The following is a 16356-nucleotide window of genomic DNA, read 5'->3' as shown; positions in this document are numbered from 1 at the left end:
TTTGGCGAAGTGTTGCAAATGCGGAAGAGCCTTAAACCTGCATTCTATCAGAATTCCAGCAGGGGGCGACACGTGAGGTTGCAAAAGGAGGTCGGCTTCTGTAGAAGTCTATTGCCGCTTTTCCATTACATGGTACCTGCTCGACTCGCCTCGACTCTACTCGCTTTTTTTGGTTTTCCGTTACAAAAAAAAGTCCCTGGTACCTGCTAACAGGTACTTTTTTTTAGTACCACCTCAGTCGAGGTTCCAAGCGAGCTGAGGCGATACCAAAAGGTGACAGACAGGTGTGTCCTGAACAAACCTGCCATTTTTAAATAGTTTAGCCAGCTTTTTTTTTTTTTTTTTGCTGCCTCCAGCTTCTCCAGCTTCATTTGAAACAGAATGTGTCTTCTGGCTGTGGCAAAAACAACTTCGACGTTCTGTGTGTGTGTGTGTGTGTGTGTGTGTGTGTGTGTGTGTGTCGCGTTAGGTCATGGCAGTTTACTGCGGCGCCGCTATTTATGACGACCAGCCACGCTGAGGCGGTACTAAAATCTGCAATGGAAAACAGACGCACAGTGCGTCGAGTCGAGGCGAGTAGAGTCGAGGCGAGTCGAGCAGGTACCATGTAATGGAAAAACGCCATATAAGAAAGTTACCCACTTCGCACTTAAATTTATTACCTCAGTAAACATTGTCATAATGGATTTATGGTCTCAATCGCTAGTTTTAAGTCTTCTGCAATACAGAATGATGTTCATTTTTTGAATTATGGTCTTGTTGATTTTAAAATCGTCGATAAAGCAGGGGGTGTTTTAGGGCGTGGCTACGATGTGATTGCCAGTGAAAGTGTGTAACGTAACGTAGTGTGTAAGGGCTCCTCCCTCACTCCTCCCTCTCGTCTAAAATCGTCACATCCGCAACCAGGATGGCTGCACCCGTAACGGCAAACTCAACGACTCGTAGCAGATCTCCACAAACCAATGGGTGACGTCACACATGCTCTTTCCATTATAGAGTCTATGTACGTAACCCGATTGGTTCAGGTCCTATTCCCTGACCAATCGGCTGTCCTAACCTTAACCACTCAAGGTCAATGCCTGACCCAAACCAATCAAGCTGCTTCGTAGGGCGGGACTTGCCTAGAAAAGTTAAGTGGGATCCATAATAACGCATCAGGATGTGATGCTACAATGCATTGACATTGTGATTCCTGTAACATTTTGTTGATTCGAACCTGTCCCAAAGGTTTGACCAATTGCACAAAAGGATTGTGTCAGTACAACGGAGTATTAGTGCCACATTTTGGAGAATAAAGTTGTACTATGTTAAGAAAAAAGTCATATTTCCAGAAAATAAAACTAAAACCAGCAGGTGTGACTCAAAGTGCACATTCTCAAATAAAGTGGTGTTTAATCAAAATACCACAAACTAACGGACAGAGTAAACCTGAGGCTAGCTATGATTCTAGCACAAGAGTACTGGTAGTTCTCTTTTCATACTGTATAATGATACTGCCATGTGTGGTCTGCTACTGTATGTGCAGTGTACTTCATTGGAAATTGGTGACAGCATGCATACACATTGCACATAGTGTAGTAGGGGGTGGTTAATCCGGTCACGCTAAACCTCTTACCACATAAAATGACAGCAAAATAATAATGCAGTGCGTATATTACACAATGCAGCATTCTTTTCATAGTAATGTTACTGTAAAAAAAGTGTTTTCACATTTGCATCAATCCAAGTAGAAAGTCTTTGGCGATATATGTTCTCCCCACTGCTCAGGCTGGCTGGCTGAGACGCAAGCTTGTAGAAGATGCTACCATGCTAACACCTGTTTTCCATAAGGTGAAATAACCACATGTATATGTGTTAGATCATTGTCAGAGTGAGTCATTAAGACACGATTCTAAAAGTTTTATTGCAAGGGAGGTAAACCACAGCAGGAGGTGAGTCTTGCTCGAAACACAACTGGTTACACTGATCCCAAAACCACAATGTCTCAGATGATCACATTCCTGCCAGTGCGAGTAAATCCATCCCAACCACCCCAAACCTATAGTGTGTGAATGTAAAGATATGTGTAGTCTCCAAGCCCAAGCTGATGACATCATCAGGGGTATTATCTTATAATATTCATATTATAAGAGCATTTGACACTAAACAAAACCTGACACATACACTAAATTTTTCATTGTATCACACTGTTACCCCGTTTACACGAAGGGAAGACGCAGATATTTTCCTGCGGTTTGGCCTCTCATTTACACGAAAACCCCGTTTTTATCACAGAAAATGATTATTTCTAAAAACTCTGGCCAAAGTGGAGATTTTGGAAAACTTCGTTTGCACGTTTGCATGTAAACTGAGACAAACGGAGGTTTAGGCAGCCGAGAGAGAGAAAGAGGAAGTGATTCAGTTGCTGTTGTTTCTATTTTCGGGATTGTGATTGGCTAACATGGGCTTGAGCTTCTCATTACAATGCCACCTACAGGTGTGGCATGCTCTTAACGACATTGACAGCATATATATATATACATGGGTACATGTAAACGAACACTTTTCTGAAAACGTAGAGGTTCTAAATGTCCGTTTATGTAAATAGCCGGCCACGTGTAAATGTAGTCTGTGACATCTAGGAGTAATAACTAGAATAAGTAGGCCTACTACTACTGTTAGCTGATGTAGGGTCAATACATTATTGTTGGTGGTGGTTTGAAGTCTCATTTCTCTGGTTGTGAAGCAGATCCAGAAGACAGCATTGCCATCTAGGAGGACTTTAACACAGCCACTGCTCTCTCCATAAAACATAATCTTATTACTGCTATCAGGCAGCTATCAGCAGATCGCCAGATGGTGTCAGCATGCTTGGGGAAGAGGTGTGTATGTGTATGTATGTGTGTGTGTGTGTATGTGTATGTATGTGTGTGTGTGTGTGTGTGTGTGTGTGTGTGGGGGGGGGCTGCATACTCTTGTTAAACAGTGTTATAGAAACCTGCCCTGCCAAACATCAGAGCTCATTTAGCAGCCACCAGTAACATTACTTAGCAGGAATTACAACAATATGATCTCTCTCACCACGCTTAGATCTGTGCCCAAGCCTTATTAGACCCAGCCCTGCCCAGTAAGCGCTCATGTAAGTGCTGTCAGATGCTAATAAAGTTGTAGTGAATGTACTGACAATATGTTGTCAGCAGGAGATAAAGTTTATAGAATATTCTAGAGTTGTGTTGAATGTGTGTACAATTCTGTCAGGGGTTGATGCATAGACTGTAGACTTGATCAAGGTGGCTGCTTGCAGTAGGCCTATAGGCATTGGCTGTATTTGAGTAGGCTATAGGTCATAAATCCTATCCCCTCCATGTTAGGAGATAGGACACGGGCCAAACTAAAAAAAATCTAAGTACATGTCAAATACATTTTTCACAAAGATGGTTTCTGTCATTTAAGGTAGGCTATAGTTGTTATTGCGCATGTTTGTTCAAGTTTGGGTTTCATTAGTTATTTGATGCTATAAAAACGGGGTGAAACTTAAATCCTACAGAGAACCAACCTGGGACTATAAAAGCTGTCCTAGAATTCATCAAGGCAACCGGAAAACGGAAAAGGATACTAAATGGGAATCTATTTTTTCCCTGTGAGAGGCAGCAATGTGCCGTAAAGACATCTAGACTGCGGGAAATTATAAGAAGAAGAAGAAGAAAATGATTGACAGCTGTGATTGACTCTCAATTGGTCGGGCTAACCGCCCGATCACAACTGCTCAGACTGTCCATGGCATAGATATACATAATAATAGTCTAAACTTTATTATGTATATCTATGGTCCATGGACTGGCTCCAAAAATACAAGATGGCAGCACACGTACCGGGATATTTTGGCTTCACTATTGTACAGTAAGAGGAAGTGGAGACCATTGTGGAGACGCGTCATCCATCTTTATGTATTCTGTAAATGTTATATATTGTTTAATAAGTAAGTTATTTTAGACAGTGATAGGCCTACTTCTAAATGCCTTTTTTGTTTACATGTTGTTAGCTAGCATATTGTTAGCTAGCTATAGACCTTTTTCACGGCAGACATGTTGACATGTCATAGTAGGAAAAGCACAGGTGTATTCAGAACCATTAATGATGGCTGCATTCCACTTAGGAGAGGTCCTGGTATTGTGCAAGCTGACTCACTGAAATAGCTTACTGGGACACTTGATGGAATTGAGCCATCGTTAAGGTTATCAATTTCAGCTGTGCTTTTCCTATTATGACAAGTCAAAATGTCTGCTGTGAAAAAGGTCCATAGGTGTTATGTGTATTTAAGAATTGTTTGGTTTGTTTCGATTCTCAGGCAGCATGCTAATTGGCTTAACATGTTGTTAGCTGGTTGCTGTTGGCTAGCATGTTAGCTAGTGATGTTATTGGTAAAAGTGGCTGCAGGGTTGGAAATGAACTTTTTTGTTCACCTACCTTTGTGGCTGGTGGATTCCAAAAATCTACCAGCCACTCAACTTTTTTTTTACCAGCCTCTTTGTTTTTAACCGGCAAATGTGTAACTGCATGTGAAAAATAATACAACAAGATCTACAATACTTAACCCTTGTGTTGACTTCGGGTCACATTGACCCGTTTTAAATTTTTGTTTTATATCAGAAAATATGTGACGTACAAATAAGCGCTGAAAATGTGTAGAAGAAAAATTTAAAACGTTGGAAAAAGCAAAAACAAACTGAAAAAAAGACAAAAACGTCTTTTTTCAAGATTGACGGGAAGACAACACATGGGTTAAGCATGTTTATTTCATAAGTCTTAAGGAAAATACATTCTCTCCTTCTCTCTCATGTACACAAATAGCAGACTCACATTTACACCCACACACAAACCAGGAACCATGAAGTTACATTTAACAAATTGGGAAGATTAAACAAAAAAAAAAAACAATCTTCCACCCATCCTCATCTCCAGTCCCACTTTTATTCTGATCTTTCACTAGTTCATCTTTCACCATGTCATAAGTTACTTTATTAGATCATACTAGAACAGGAGTGAACACCAGAAATAAGAGAAACCATCACATTGGACACTGACATTACAACTTAAAGTCCCACTCCAGACCCATTTTAAAGTATGTTAAACTACTCTGTTATGATCAATATTTTGTTTAACATGGTCTAAAAGGGGCTGGAAGCGCATCTACTCCTTCTGAAATTCTGCATCTGGCCTGGCCCCACCCACCTTGCTTTTGCCTGCGCTTGGTTGAGACTTCGGTGACTACATTCTAGCATCTACCTCAGGTTGACTGGTAAAAGAGCAGCGCACGTCTAGATGACTAGAAATTGGAGATTCAGCCGTGGCTTATCATGTCTGATAGTGGGAACTACAGTGCTACTAGATCAAAATGATGGCAGAGATCGAAAATCGGTGTGCTGAGCAAGGGTGGGGCTGAACGATTAATCGTTTTCAAATCGAAATCGCGATTTGAAAGAATTTAGTTAAATTTGGTGTAACATTTGGTTTAACATGTTTTATTCCTCTTTTTATTATTATATTTACTGCTGGAATAATGCTACATAATCACAAAATGTCCTATATTTCAGTGGATTTTTCATTTATATTGTATTACTTTATTTAACATGGACGTAGAAGGTGCAATTTGTACAGTAGATGCTGCTATTGAACTGAGGCAATTCAGAAATTTCGGAGGAAAGTACAGATATTTTTTATTGGAACTACTTTATTGGAAGACAACTAAATTAATATTTTCCTTTTTCTTTGGAGAAAAAAGTTGGGTAGATACAACAAAGATATAAGGGAAGTTTTGTATACTGTAGTTCAATATCACAAATCACCGTGCACGGCAGTAAGCATGATCGGTCGGCGTACAGTAAAGGCAATGAGTCTGTGTTACCTTATTTGACAGAAATATGCATTTTTCTGTTATTTGTGACAATTTGATAAACAAAAATGTATATTATGCTTGAGTAAATAAAACCCCAATTAAGAAAGCTGGTTTAAAAAATAATTTTAATATTTAAATAAATCACCAGGAGAGTCCGGTACAGCCCGACTCTGGAGATAAATCTGAGATTAGCTCTCATATTCAAGTTTATGTTCTGCTTGTTCAACTGTTGTTTGGTAAATTGCTCTTAAACACATTTAGAGAGGATTTTAATCACTATTTTTATTCTCAATCCTTGTCATTTTGGTGCTGGGGATTTTCCTTTGGGGCTGGCTAAATTAAAGTTTTTAAATTTGGGGGGCCGCCAAAAATTCCCCTATGCAGGAAAAACCCTGTTCTCCCTATTTACAAAAGTAATGTGATAAATTAACACAAACTTATATAAAGTCATCCTATTCTTCAAATTCCATGTTTTGCCTCCCAGCAGTAGCGGGTATTAATAGACTCCATAATTGGTCATCCTACCACACACCTGTATGTGAGATATTTGAAACATTCAGCATCTAGCCCGCTAGCGACCCCCAGTGGTACTATAAAATAGACTAGTCGATTTTCAACAGGACATTTTTCTACTAACAAAAAATGTTTGTCCTTATATATATGCCCGTATATCCAATATATGCTGTAATTGCTTATAGTTCTACTCATTGGGGCTTTAAATAAGTATATTAAGCAACATGTTGTCAATGATATGGGAGTCACACTGCTGTAATGTGAATAGACCATAAACATTTAACAGTTTTTAAACATAAAAAAAAATGTAAGGGTCAAGATTATATATATATATATATATATATATATATATATAGTATAGAACAGTACAGTGGTACAGTCTGGTGATGTGTGATTGTGTGTGTTTGTGTGTGTAGCTGTTAATCCCATGTCCATGGAAATGTCTTTTGGAGGTCAGACAGTGTGTGTCCTATATTGTGGATGTACACAGTATGGTGTGGTCATTAATGGCATTTTACAAACACACACACAGAGGCCGATCAATATGATAGTACACTCCCTGCCCCATCTTCCTTCCTACACCTCCCATACACACCCATACATATGAAGCATACACAATGGACATGCATAGACCCATAAATACACACACACACACACACACACACACACACACACACACACACACACACATACACGCACACACAGTTTGACACAAACTGCATATTGATTCAATCGCTGACTTACTCTGGGCAGATAATAGGGAAGACAGTAGTATTTGTGTGTGTGTGTGTGTGTGTGTGTGTGTGTGTGTGTGTGTGTGAGAGAGAGAGAGACCAGGTTGGGTGCCAGAGGTACCAGGAAATCCGTCCAAGAGGCGCCTGGAGAAAGAGGCAGGAAATTGAACCAGTTGAGAGAAGAACCCCCTCAAGGCTGCACAAGAGTCATTAAGGCCATTTAGCTTATCAGCTAGCTCCACCCAGAACCACAAGCTGAGTTCCCATGGTTTTCGAGTCCTTTATAACTATTCTATTGCATTGCAAAAGTATGGAAAATGTGGATGATGGAATGGGTGTGAGGTCCCATTTAAAACATGTACAGTTTTGAAGTTAATAAAATCATCAAGCAAAGTTGAAATGTGGGAAAATTCTTTAGTCACCGGTTAATTGCAATAAATTATCCAAAACAAGACATCCACAGATTTTTAAACCAGTGGTACAAATAATCAGGTACTGTTCAAACTTCTTCCTTGTATTTAGATTTTGTGCTGCTTTATACTTAACTGCATTTCAGAGGGAAATATTGTACTTTTTAACTCCACTGTATTTATTTGACAGCTACTTTGCAGATTTTACATACAAAACGTAAGTTACACGTTTACAACATGGGATGCAGCATTATTAATTAAGCACTGTACAGGAGTAGTTCAAATTAGCTCCATCTCAACTAGTTACATGATGCTTATGGCTCCATGTTAACACATGATATAAAATAATAAAAATAATAATAATTATTTTTACTTTTACAACTTAAAGTAAATTCAGCTATTTGTACTAAATTACTTTTACTTGAAACAGTTTAAATAGAAGACTTTTATTTGTAACAGAGTATTTTTACAGTGTAGTATTGCTACATTTCCTGAAGTGAAGACTCTGAATACTTCATCCCCCACTGCAGTCTGACATTTTACACCTAATATCAATTTACAAGCATTGATAGGTCTTTACAGCAATGCGTGTTGATGAATGTGTTAATATCTCTGTGACTTGTGACTTGAGATTGGTTTATTTACTTAATTGTATCTTTTTTAAAGAATATTTTTTGGGGGCTTTTCCCTTCATTATATAGTGACAGTGAATAGACAGGAAATGGGGGATGACACGCAGCAAAGGGCAGCAGGTCGGACTCAAACCTGCACCGCTGCAAAGGGGCGAACGCTCTTACTGGGTGAGCTAGAGGGCGCCCCTACTTAATTGTATCTCAGTAATACCCTATAGCATCGCAGTGTGTTTACACCTATGTAGATCAAACCTGTCCTCCTGCAGTGACACTAACGTTCCACAGGGCGGCAGTGTTCGACAGCAAACACCCTCCCAGCGTGTCATGGAAGACCTTATAGAGGGTTTTTTACATTTAACTTAATGAAAAATGTACTAGTTTCTATGAAGTTATCTTGCACAGGATGGCAAGACATGTACTGGGTTACCAAAAGGACAAATCAAGATCAGGGATATGGCCATTTGCTAATATGATGCAACTTTGTAACAGGTGTAGCATGAGGGTAAAGTACTCCCTAAACAGAAAAAAAACAAAAAGCCCATTTACAAATGTCAGGCTATATATGAAACATAAACCAAAAGATTGACTCCACTGACCATATTTAAAAAAACAAAAAAATAAAAAAACTATAGGAATAAAAAGACAACAAGAATTTGAAGCTATGTTACAATGGAAAGGTGTACAGAACATACCAAACAAAAACAAAGCAGTGACATGAATATAAATATACTCTAAAGCTTAAAAGTTGGAAAACTAGTATCCAATATGTGAAAAGGACAGAGCGAGCTGAGAGAAAAGATGAAGAGCGAGGTCATCTCATCTGTTTCATCTGCTCCTTCAGTCCCCTTCACCACTCCTCCTTTCATCTTGGCAAGCCCCCCAGGGGAGAACACTGGCCCTGTGTGTGTGTGTGTGTATGTGTGTGTGTGTGTGTGTGTGTGTTGGGGAAAGAGGGGGGTCTTGCCACAAGATCCCCATATATTGAAAGGGGGAGATGACAACATCAGATAATGGTGAAAAGGAGTAACTGGGGTGTGTGGAACATGAGTATGTGTGTGTGTTGTGTCCCCAAACCCCCCAAAAACCTGTGATATTCTACCTGCATAAGTTGTTCTCTTTCCAGCAGAATTTTTAATTGAAAGAAAGGCTTAAATAGTTAGGCATCAACAAATGTATTTATTTGAGATAGTGTGCACAATAGGTACATTTAAAGAGAGATATGTGAGAAGTCTTTTGGGATTAGAACCTATTCTAATGTCATCATTTTACGTGGGTAGTTGCAGCATGAGCCATACAGGAATATACCCCCGATTGAATCTGGACACTGGTGATGGAAGAGTAAAGCACAACCTGGTTGAAAATCAGTACAGATGTGATGTGGTGTGAGATTACTGATGAGCTCACTGGATGGAACCATTAGACAGCTGGTTCTCATACACTGTAATGATGGCTGACCACTGCGGAGAGAGAAGCCTTTTTTAATGTTTTACAACAAGATGATTGGCTCAAAGGGGTCATGGCAAAATCTGATTGGTTGAAGTGAAACGTGTGAACGCCCTCAGTCAGAGTCAGCATGAAGTCGTGTTGGTTGAACTTTCACTAAGCCTCATATGACAATAACCTTAGTTAGGACCAAGCAACAACCTCCGATTCTGAAAAGATTAAGCCATTGCTGAAGTGCCAAAAACTGAAGTTCTTCGAGTAGCCACTTCAGGTTGGCTCCAAAAGGGAGTCGATCCCCATAGACCCAAATGTTAAAATGCCCAACTTTACAGCAAAATTGAACATGTTTATGGTTTTGGTCTTAGGTGTTATGAAGGTTCCCCCTTCATAAAAACTGTTTAATAGGGTTTAATTTTTTTTTATAACTCACCCATTTAAATTATATTCAGGCTTCAAGTTATGCATAATTAAGGGAATTCCGCTTTGAGTGACAGGTGGCTGCCTACACAAGAGACTAGCATAGACTGTAGGCTTCATTCAGCCCGCCTCAGCTCCATTCACGCTCCACCTCTTTGCCTATTTTTGGATTAGCCGATGTCAGGCACTGCCAAGATGTCCGGAGCCTCTGTTAGCTCTGTTAGTTGTGCACTTTCAGCTTTATTTTGACTCTTTGGAAACCTATGGATTATGTCACGGACACTACATCCATATTTTATACAGTCTATGGTTAGGATAGACCGTGTTACTACAGGAAATCAATTGTCTTTCCCTCTTCAGATCATGAATATGCATGCAAAGTTGATTACATCCAACATGTTGAGTTATTGCTATCAGAATAGTGAATACAGTACATTGCAACTTTACATTTATTTTTAAACAGACAAGCGTACAGAGGAAACAGGCCGACCTGCTATAACACATTTCAACTCTTCACATGGACAGGTGTAGAATGACACAGCTGCTGATGATGCCCTTTATTGTCTGTCATCATTGACATGGTTACTGGATACACAGTCCCTCAAAGCACGCTTGTTTGATGTGGCGTATGCAAAGCAAAACTCACATCCTGCTTCTGTGTAAAACGAGAAAAGCGAGGTTTGACCTGTGTTCACTGGTTGATCCTGAGCGATAGTATCCACATGTGAATGCTAACCATGTGGTGTGAACAGAAGACAAAACTGTTGACATATCAGGTGGGGCGTCAGATAAGAACACATTGCATTATGTTGGTCAGTTGGATTCCATGCTGTGTTACTGTGGTTCATTTGTCACACAGCCTAAAGAGGGCTTTAATTAATCAGCCTTTAGTAATATATTTTAATATAAGTCATATTTTAAAGTCAATCTAGCTCATCAAAACATGAACATCTGAACAGTCTTTTAATCTCTCATGTAATGTAAACTCATGCAATGTAAACAATTATCATTTTAATGTTGACTGAAATTATTTCAGCGTTAGGTAACACCTGTTTGCAGATGCAACTAATCTTTCCAAAGCCTGACTGTAAGGACATGATAGGTTTTGTTTGCATGGTGCTTTTTGCAATCCCCAAAGAGCTTAAGTAAAAATCAACAAAAGGTGATAGACAAAACACACACACACACACGCAGCTCACAACGAAGGAGGGGTTCGAACAGTAGTTGTAGCGGCTGAAAGATGGAAGCAGTATTTCCCAAACATATAAGATATAGATAAATCCAATCCTGATTGAAGTGAGTGGACTGTAATTGAAGGCTCTTCTGTTAAATGGCAGTAAGACATTGGTACAAAACAAAATGTCTCTTACAGATTCTTGTTGTTAGTGCATATTGTGCAAAGTTGTGTCCATTCATTCATTCTTCATAAAAAACAGACTATATGGTACTAGTCCGAGCAGTTTCGAGACTGGGTCAAGACCGAGTCCAAATGGGGATGGAAAAATATGATAAATAAAATTAGAAACTGAATACTCTTTCACAATTTTACAAGCTATTTATGAAATGACACCTTTCCACACATTTGTCCAAAAAACTACATGTCTACGATAAGGACACCTGGTGTGTTTGCACATCAGATCTGTGACTTGATGTAGGCCTACATCCTTTTTAAGAAGGAGGATGGTCCAGGATATCCTTTAGGGTTCAGTTGGTTTTCATAAATAAAGCATTATTATTAATTTTACAGCTTCTGTCTGAAGGTAGACAGCCGTTTACACAGGCTCCTATAGAGCCCCTTCCCAACTCATTGTGTATTGTCCTTTTAGTAATCAGATGATAACACTTATAAGTGACATGCTCTAATCTGTGTCATAATCCCATAATTAAGATGTCAGTTTGTCAAAGGGGAAGAGTCCAGTGTGGCTGTTATTGCTGTTAAGATTTCTACAAGCAAAGGGACCAACTTTATGTTCGTACTCAAGCAAACAGTGAAACAATGCTTGGTTAGTAGAGGCTTAGCACAAACAAGGATTATAGTCCTGCTGTTTTAGCACATGCACACACCCCTGACACACAGAGGCCCATTGATTGTTTAAGGGGCATCATAGTAGCCTTAATGGTGGGTTATTAGAAGTACTTTAAAATAAGACATTTTGAAGTTTGCACAAGCAGTGGAGAATATTTTAAAGATAAATACTAAAAAATGTAAACAGCCACCAACTGGTGGAGCTGGTGGAATTCAGTGTTTTTCAAAAGCACCTCAGCTGACCCATGCTTCCCAAACAGAAGTGATCCCAGATCCCTGTTTCTGAGGTCGGCAATTTAATTTCAATTCAAGTTGAAGTTTGTTGAGTTGTTTTCTATGAGGATTTTTTTTTTTTTTAATGTGATTTGCATAATGACCCATTGGGCTTTTTTAGGTCACAGACACACACGCAGACTTTTTTAAGTGATTAGGTGTGTGCAGGCTGACTGCTGTTTGCTCACTGTGATGTAGAATGAACTCAAAGTAACTGACAGGTACATTATATTATTATTATTATATCTTTGCATCAAAATATCCTTTTTGGAATATTAACAGCTGTGAGTTGATATTCTCTAAAAATCTATTTTTCTCTGGCTATTTTTCTTTGGTTCCTTTCCTCCATTTTCGGTCAGTTTTGGGAACAAAGGAGTTGTGTCAGCTTTGGTTATGATGTCTGTTTTTTGGAATTAGTGACATGTAGTAGTTAGGGTTGTGTCTTTTTTTTTGTTTTTTTTCGACACCGGTGCTAATACATTATTTTTAAAACTGTGCCGATGCCTGAACCAACAGGTGGCGACATTAAAGAACACTGTTTATTGCTTAGGCCATATGGTCAAATTTAAATAATTTCGTTAAAATGGGTTAGAGGGACCCTGCAGAAACATCTCATCCTAACAAAAGAAAAGAAAAAAAATCACAATCGCATGTAAGTAACATGATTGTGTAATGCAAAAATACAAGTTGTTTGCATCATGTGTTATTTAGCCTACCCTTGATATAAATGGCTTGACAAAATAATAGAAACACCTGTTGGTATTCAATTCAACAGCACCACAAACTACATCCTCAAAAATGATCATAAAGTTGAATCAACGCGTCTCTAAAACAGTTTCAACATATTTTTTATTAAACTTGTTTTATTGTTTGCCACCATATTTGGAAAAAAATACACAGAGTCTGTTGGATTGATCCTCCTAAACGCTTCTTTTGTGTGTGTGTGTGTGTGTGTGTGTGTGTGTGTGTGTGTGTGTGTGTGTGTGTGGGTGGTGAGGACATGTTGTTCCCAGAGACGGGGGGCGGTTGGGTGAAATGAGGGATGAATGAGAAGGCCAGAGGAGAGCTGTCTATATGTGTTGTGTAGCTGAATAGATGAGAGCCAGTGTGGCCTGAGGCTCTACCTGACAGGCTGACTGACTACCTACCTGCACATCATTCTTTGGCTGACTATACTCACCTGTTCAAATACATCCCTGAACAGAACAGAGGGGGGAGGGGAGTTGTAGGCTGATTTTGAAAGTTACAGATCACCTTGTATTGTGCTGATCAAACTTGTTCCACACTCTTGCCTTCATTTGAATGTTTGCACTGTTCTCACAACACCAAGGAACCCCCTGACTTGACATTGCATTAACATGACTGTTTACCCTAAGAATAAAAAGCCTTGGTAGACTTTTCCCTTTGAGAGGAATCAGCCAATGTCAAGACAAAGTAGTAAAACTGCTCCTCCATTGCTTGCATTGTAGTTGTTGCTTTGCTTTTTTACTACTGCAGTGCCTGTTTAAAACATCCCTGAAAGGACTGATTGCCTTGCCTCCGGTATTATTGATTGCAGCTTTCTTCGAGAACCGCTCATCCAAACAACGTCACCCTCGACACTGCACTTCCTTGGGTCCTAGGCAATACACCTACCATGACATTGTTGCGTCCCCTTGCAATGCTAGTATATTGTACGTGTCATTTGCTAACAGCAACCAGACCATTTCTGAGAATGCGTTTATTATAAAGTTACGTCGCTGATGCTTGAAATGTTTTGAGTTTGCTACAATGGAACATCTCTGGTCTTCATCTGTTCTTCAATGTACTGTAGTGAGCGGAACAGAGAGCGAGCTGTACCTAGTATGCTGTTTGGCTTTGTAACAGTAAATAGGTGTCCCCTCTCAATACCCTACACAGGGTGTACATAATGCATTACTAATAAATATGTCACGTAGATCTCAAAAGTTGCACTCGACACTGTACTTCCTTGGGTCCTCAGCAATACACAAACCATCCATTTTAGATTGTTGTGGGATGCAGATTGAGCTGTTATCTATCAAGCTATAGACTGCACATGTACAGACACAAATACCATGTGTTGACACGGTAGTTTTAGCCTTATTTTGTATCAGGGACATTGATGAAAACAAAAATGCAAGCTCCACAGGTGTCTTCCTGATGGCTACTCCAGATTTAGAATACATTTTCTTATGTGTACCCTCCAAACATGGCGTGAAGATCCTGGAATATATACTCCCATCCTCTTTCACTTCTCACTCTCCCACTTTCTCCCCCTCTTCTATCCATCTTCCCTCAGCTCTCTCCCTCCCCAGTTTTCTGCCCCTGCATAGAGGCAGAGGGATTGTGATGTTGTCCCAGACAATAGACAATTTGGGTGATTTCCTGTGCACCAGTGTCATATGATTTTGTCCCGAGGCAATGCTGCTCCAGAGCCTTTTGTCTGGCTGGCCTGAGCCATGGAAGTCAGACTTCCCTCTTTCTCTCCTTCCCTTTTCATGTGGCCTTTGTGAATGAGCCGAGTCTGCAGCTATTGTGGTGTGATTTAGTGATTTATCCATTGGATCCAATGACCGAGGGTTTGACGTGCAGTGTTAACTGTGTATTTGATACTACCAACCAGGTCTTTTACAGAAATAGTCTCTCCACATAGGAAAGACTTGTGCATTGTGGGAAACAATAGCTTTTGTTGTGTTGGATAATAGAGGTTTCAGAAAGGGTATTAATGTTCCTGTGGTAATTAGGGGGTTTAAATGTTTAAATTGCATTAAAAATGATTATATTCTTCTCTTTGATTTCACCGACATCCTCACTGTCATTTTTTTTTCTTCTTAAAGTTCAGATTAAATGAGCAGTCAGTCTAAGTCAAGCATGTTGTTCATTCAACATACTCTTCCTTTCGTTGACCGTTTTTGAGGAAGATGCCTGTGAGGAACTGACATGTCAACGAGCTAAGTAGAACTGACATGGTGCTATCGACATCATGAAGTGTGGGTAAATTTGTGTATGAAGTGCTAAACTGGATTGACATGGATAGTTGAAATGATCTTAATCAGGAAATTGCAGCCTTATTGTAGGGATTATTTCTGCTCCAGCATGTTCTTGACCTGAGGGTAGAAAAGAAGCATCAGTATGATATGAATGTGAGAACTGGGCCTTAAATTCCAATTTATGCTGTCCATTCAAATAGAACAGTTAGAGGTTGTGGGATTGCATGCATGCATGACCAAATAGTCTCCGGAACTAAATGAGAAACTAAAGGGTTCAGTAGGGAGTCGTACTATGTGATGACTCACCAAGTCTAAGGGTGAAAGTGTTTATACCTGTTCTTATGGCCACACTCAAAGGCAGGAAATAAAAAGGGATTAAGACAGATTTCAAACCCTGCATTACTTGGTGATTGGATAAACCATCTCTCTACGCTAACCTCTTAAGGAGCTGCCATTGTTGTTTGAACAAACAGTCGCCTCTCCGTGTCAGCACACACACCTGTTGTGGCATAAGTTGAGCCAAGTTCAACTTCTTTGCTGGATGACCCTGCATTCTTTTGCAGGAACCCTCTGTCTTGACACCCCTGCTCTGTCAATGCAGAGGTCTCATTCAAATAAATTAGGGGGCTGTGATTTGTTCACGCAGGCCTAATGTTGGCCTGGACATGGCCTTAGACAATCTAAGCATCTGAGCATTCTGACGTATTTACCAGTGCCATCTCACGAACCATGAACATAATTTTTGCTTGCAACAAGACAACAACACAGAGTCAACATGTTATTTGTCATTGCAGTTGCGTGGCTGTGTGTTGCTTCAAAGGATGCTGGCGTGATGTCTTGAGTCGGAAAGAGGGAGTCAGTAACAAAGTAAGTTACGGTACTTTGTCTACATTGAACGTGTAACGTATGCGGACGGTTAGCGGAGCGTATGGGCCGCCGAATGTATGTTTTAACTGGCTACACCAGCTGTGCACACACGGCGTAGGATTGTGTGAGTCAAAGGCCAGACGGAGAGCTTTCCTTCTGGGATTGTTGTTGTTGTT

Source organism: Sander lucioperca, chromosome 9 (genome assembly GCF_008315115.2).
Source record: "Sander lucioperca isolate FBNREF2018 chromosome 9, SLUC_FBN_1.2, whole genome shotgun sequence".
NCBI lineage: Eukaryota > Metazoa > Chordata > Actinopteri > Perciformes > Percidae > Sander > Sander lucioperca.
The sequence above is the reverse complement of the archived record's forward strand: the minus strand, read 5'-3'. Positions refer to the sequence as shown.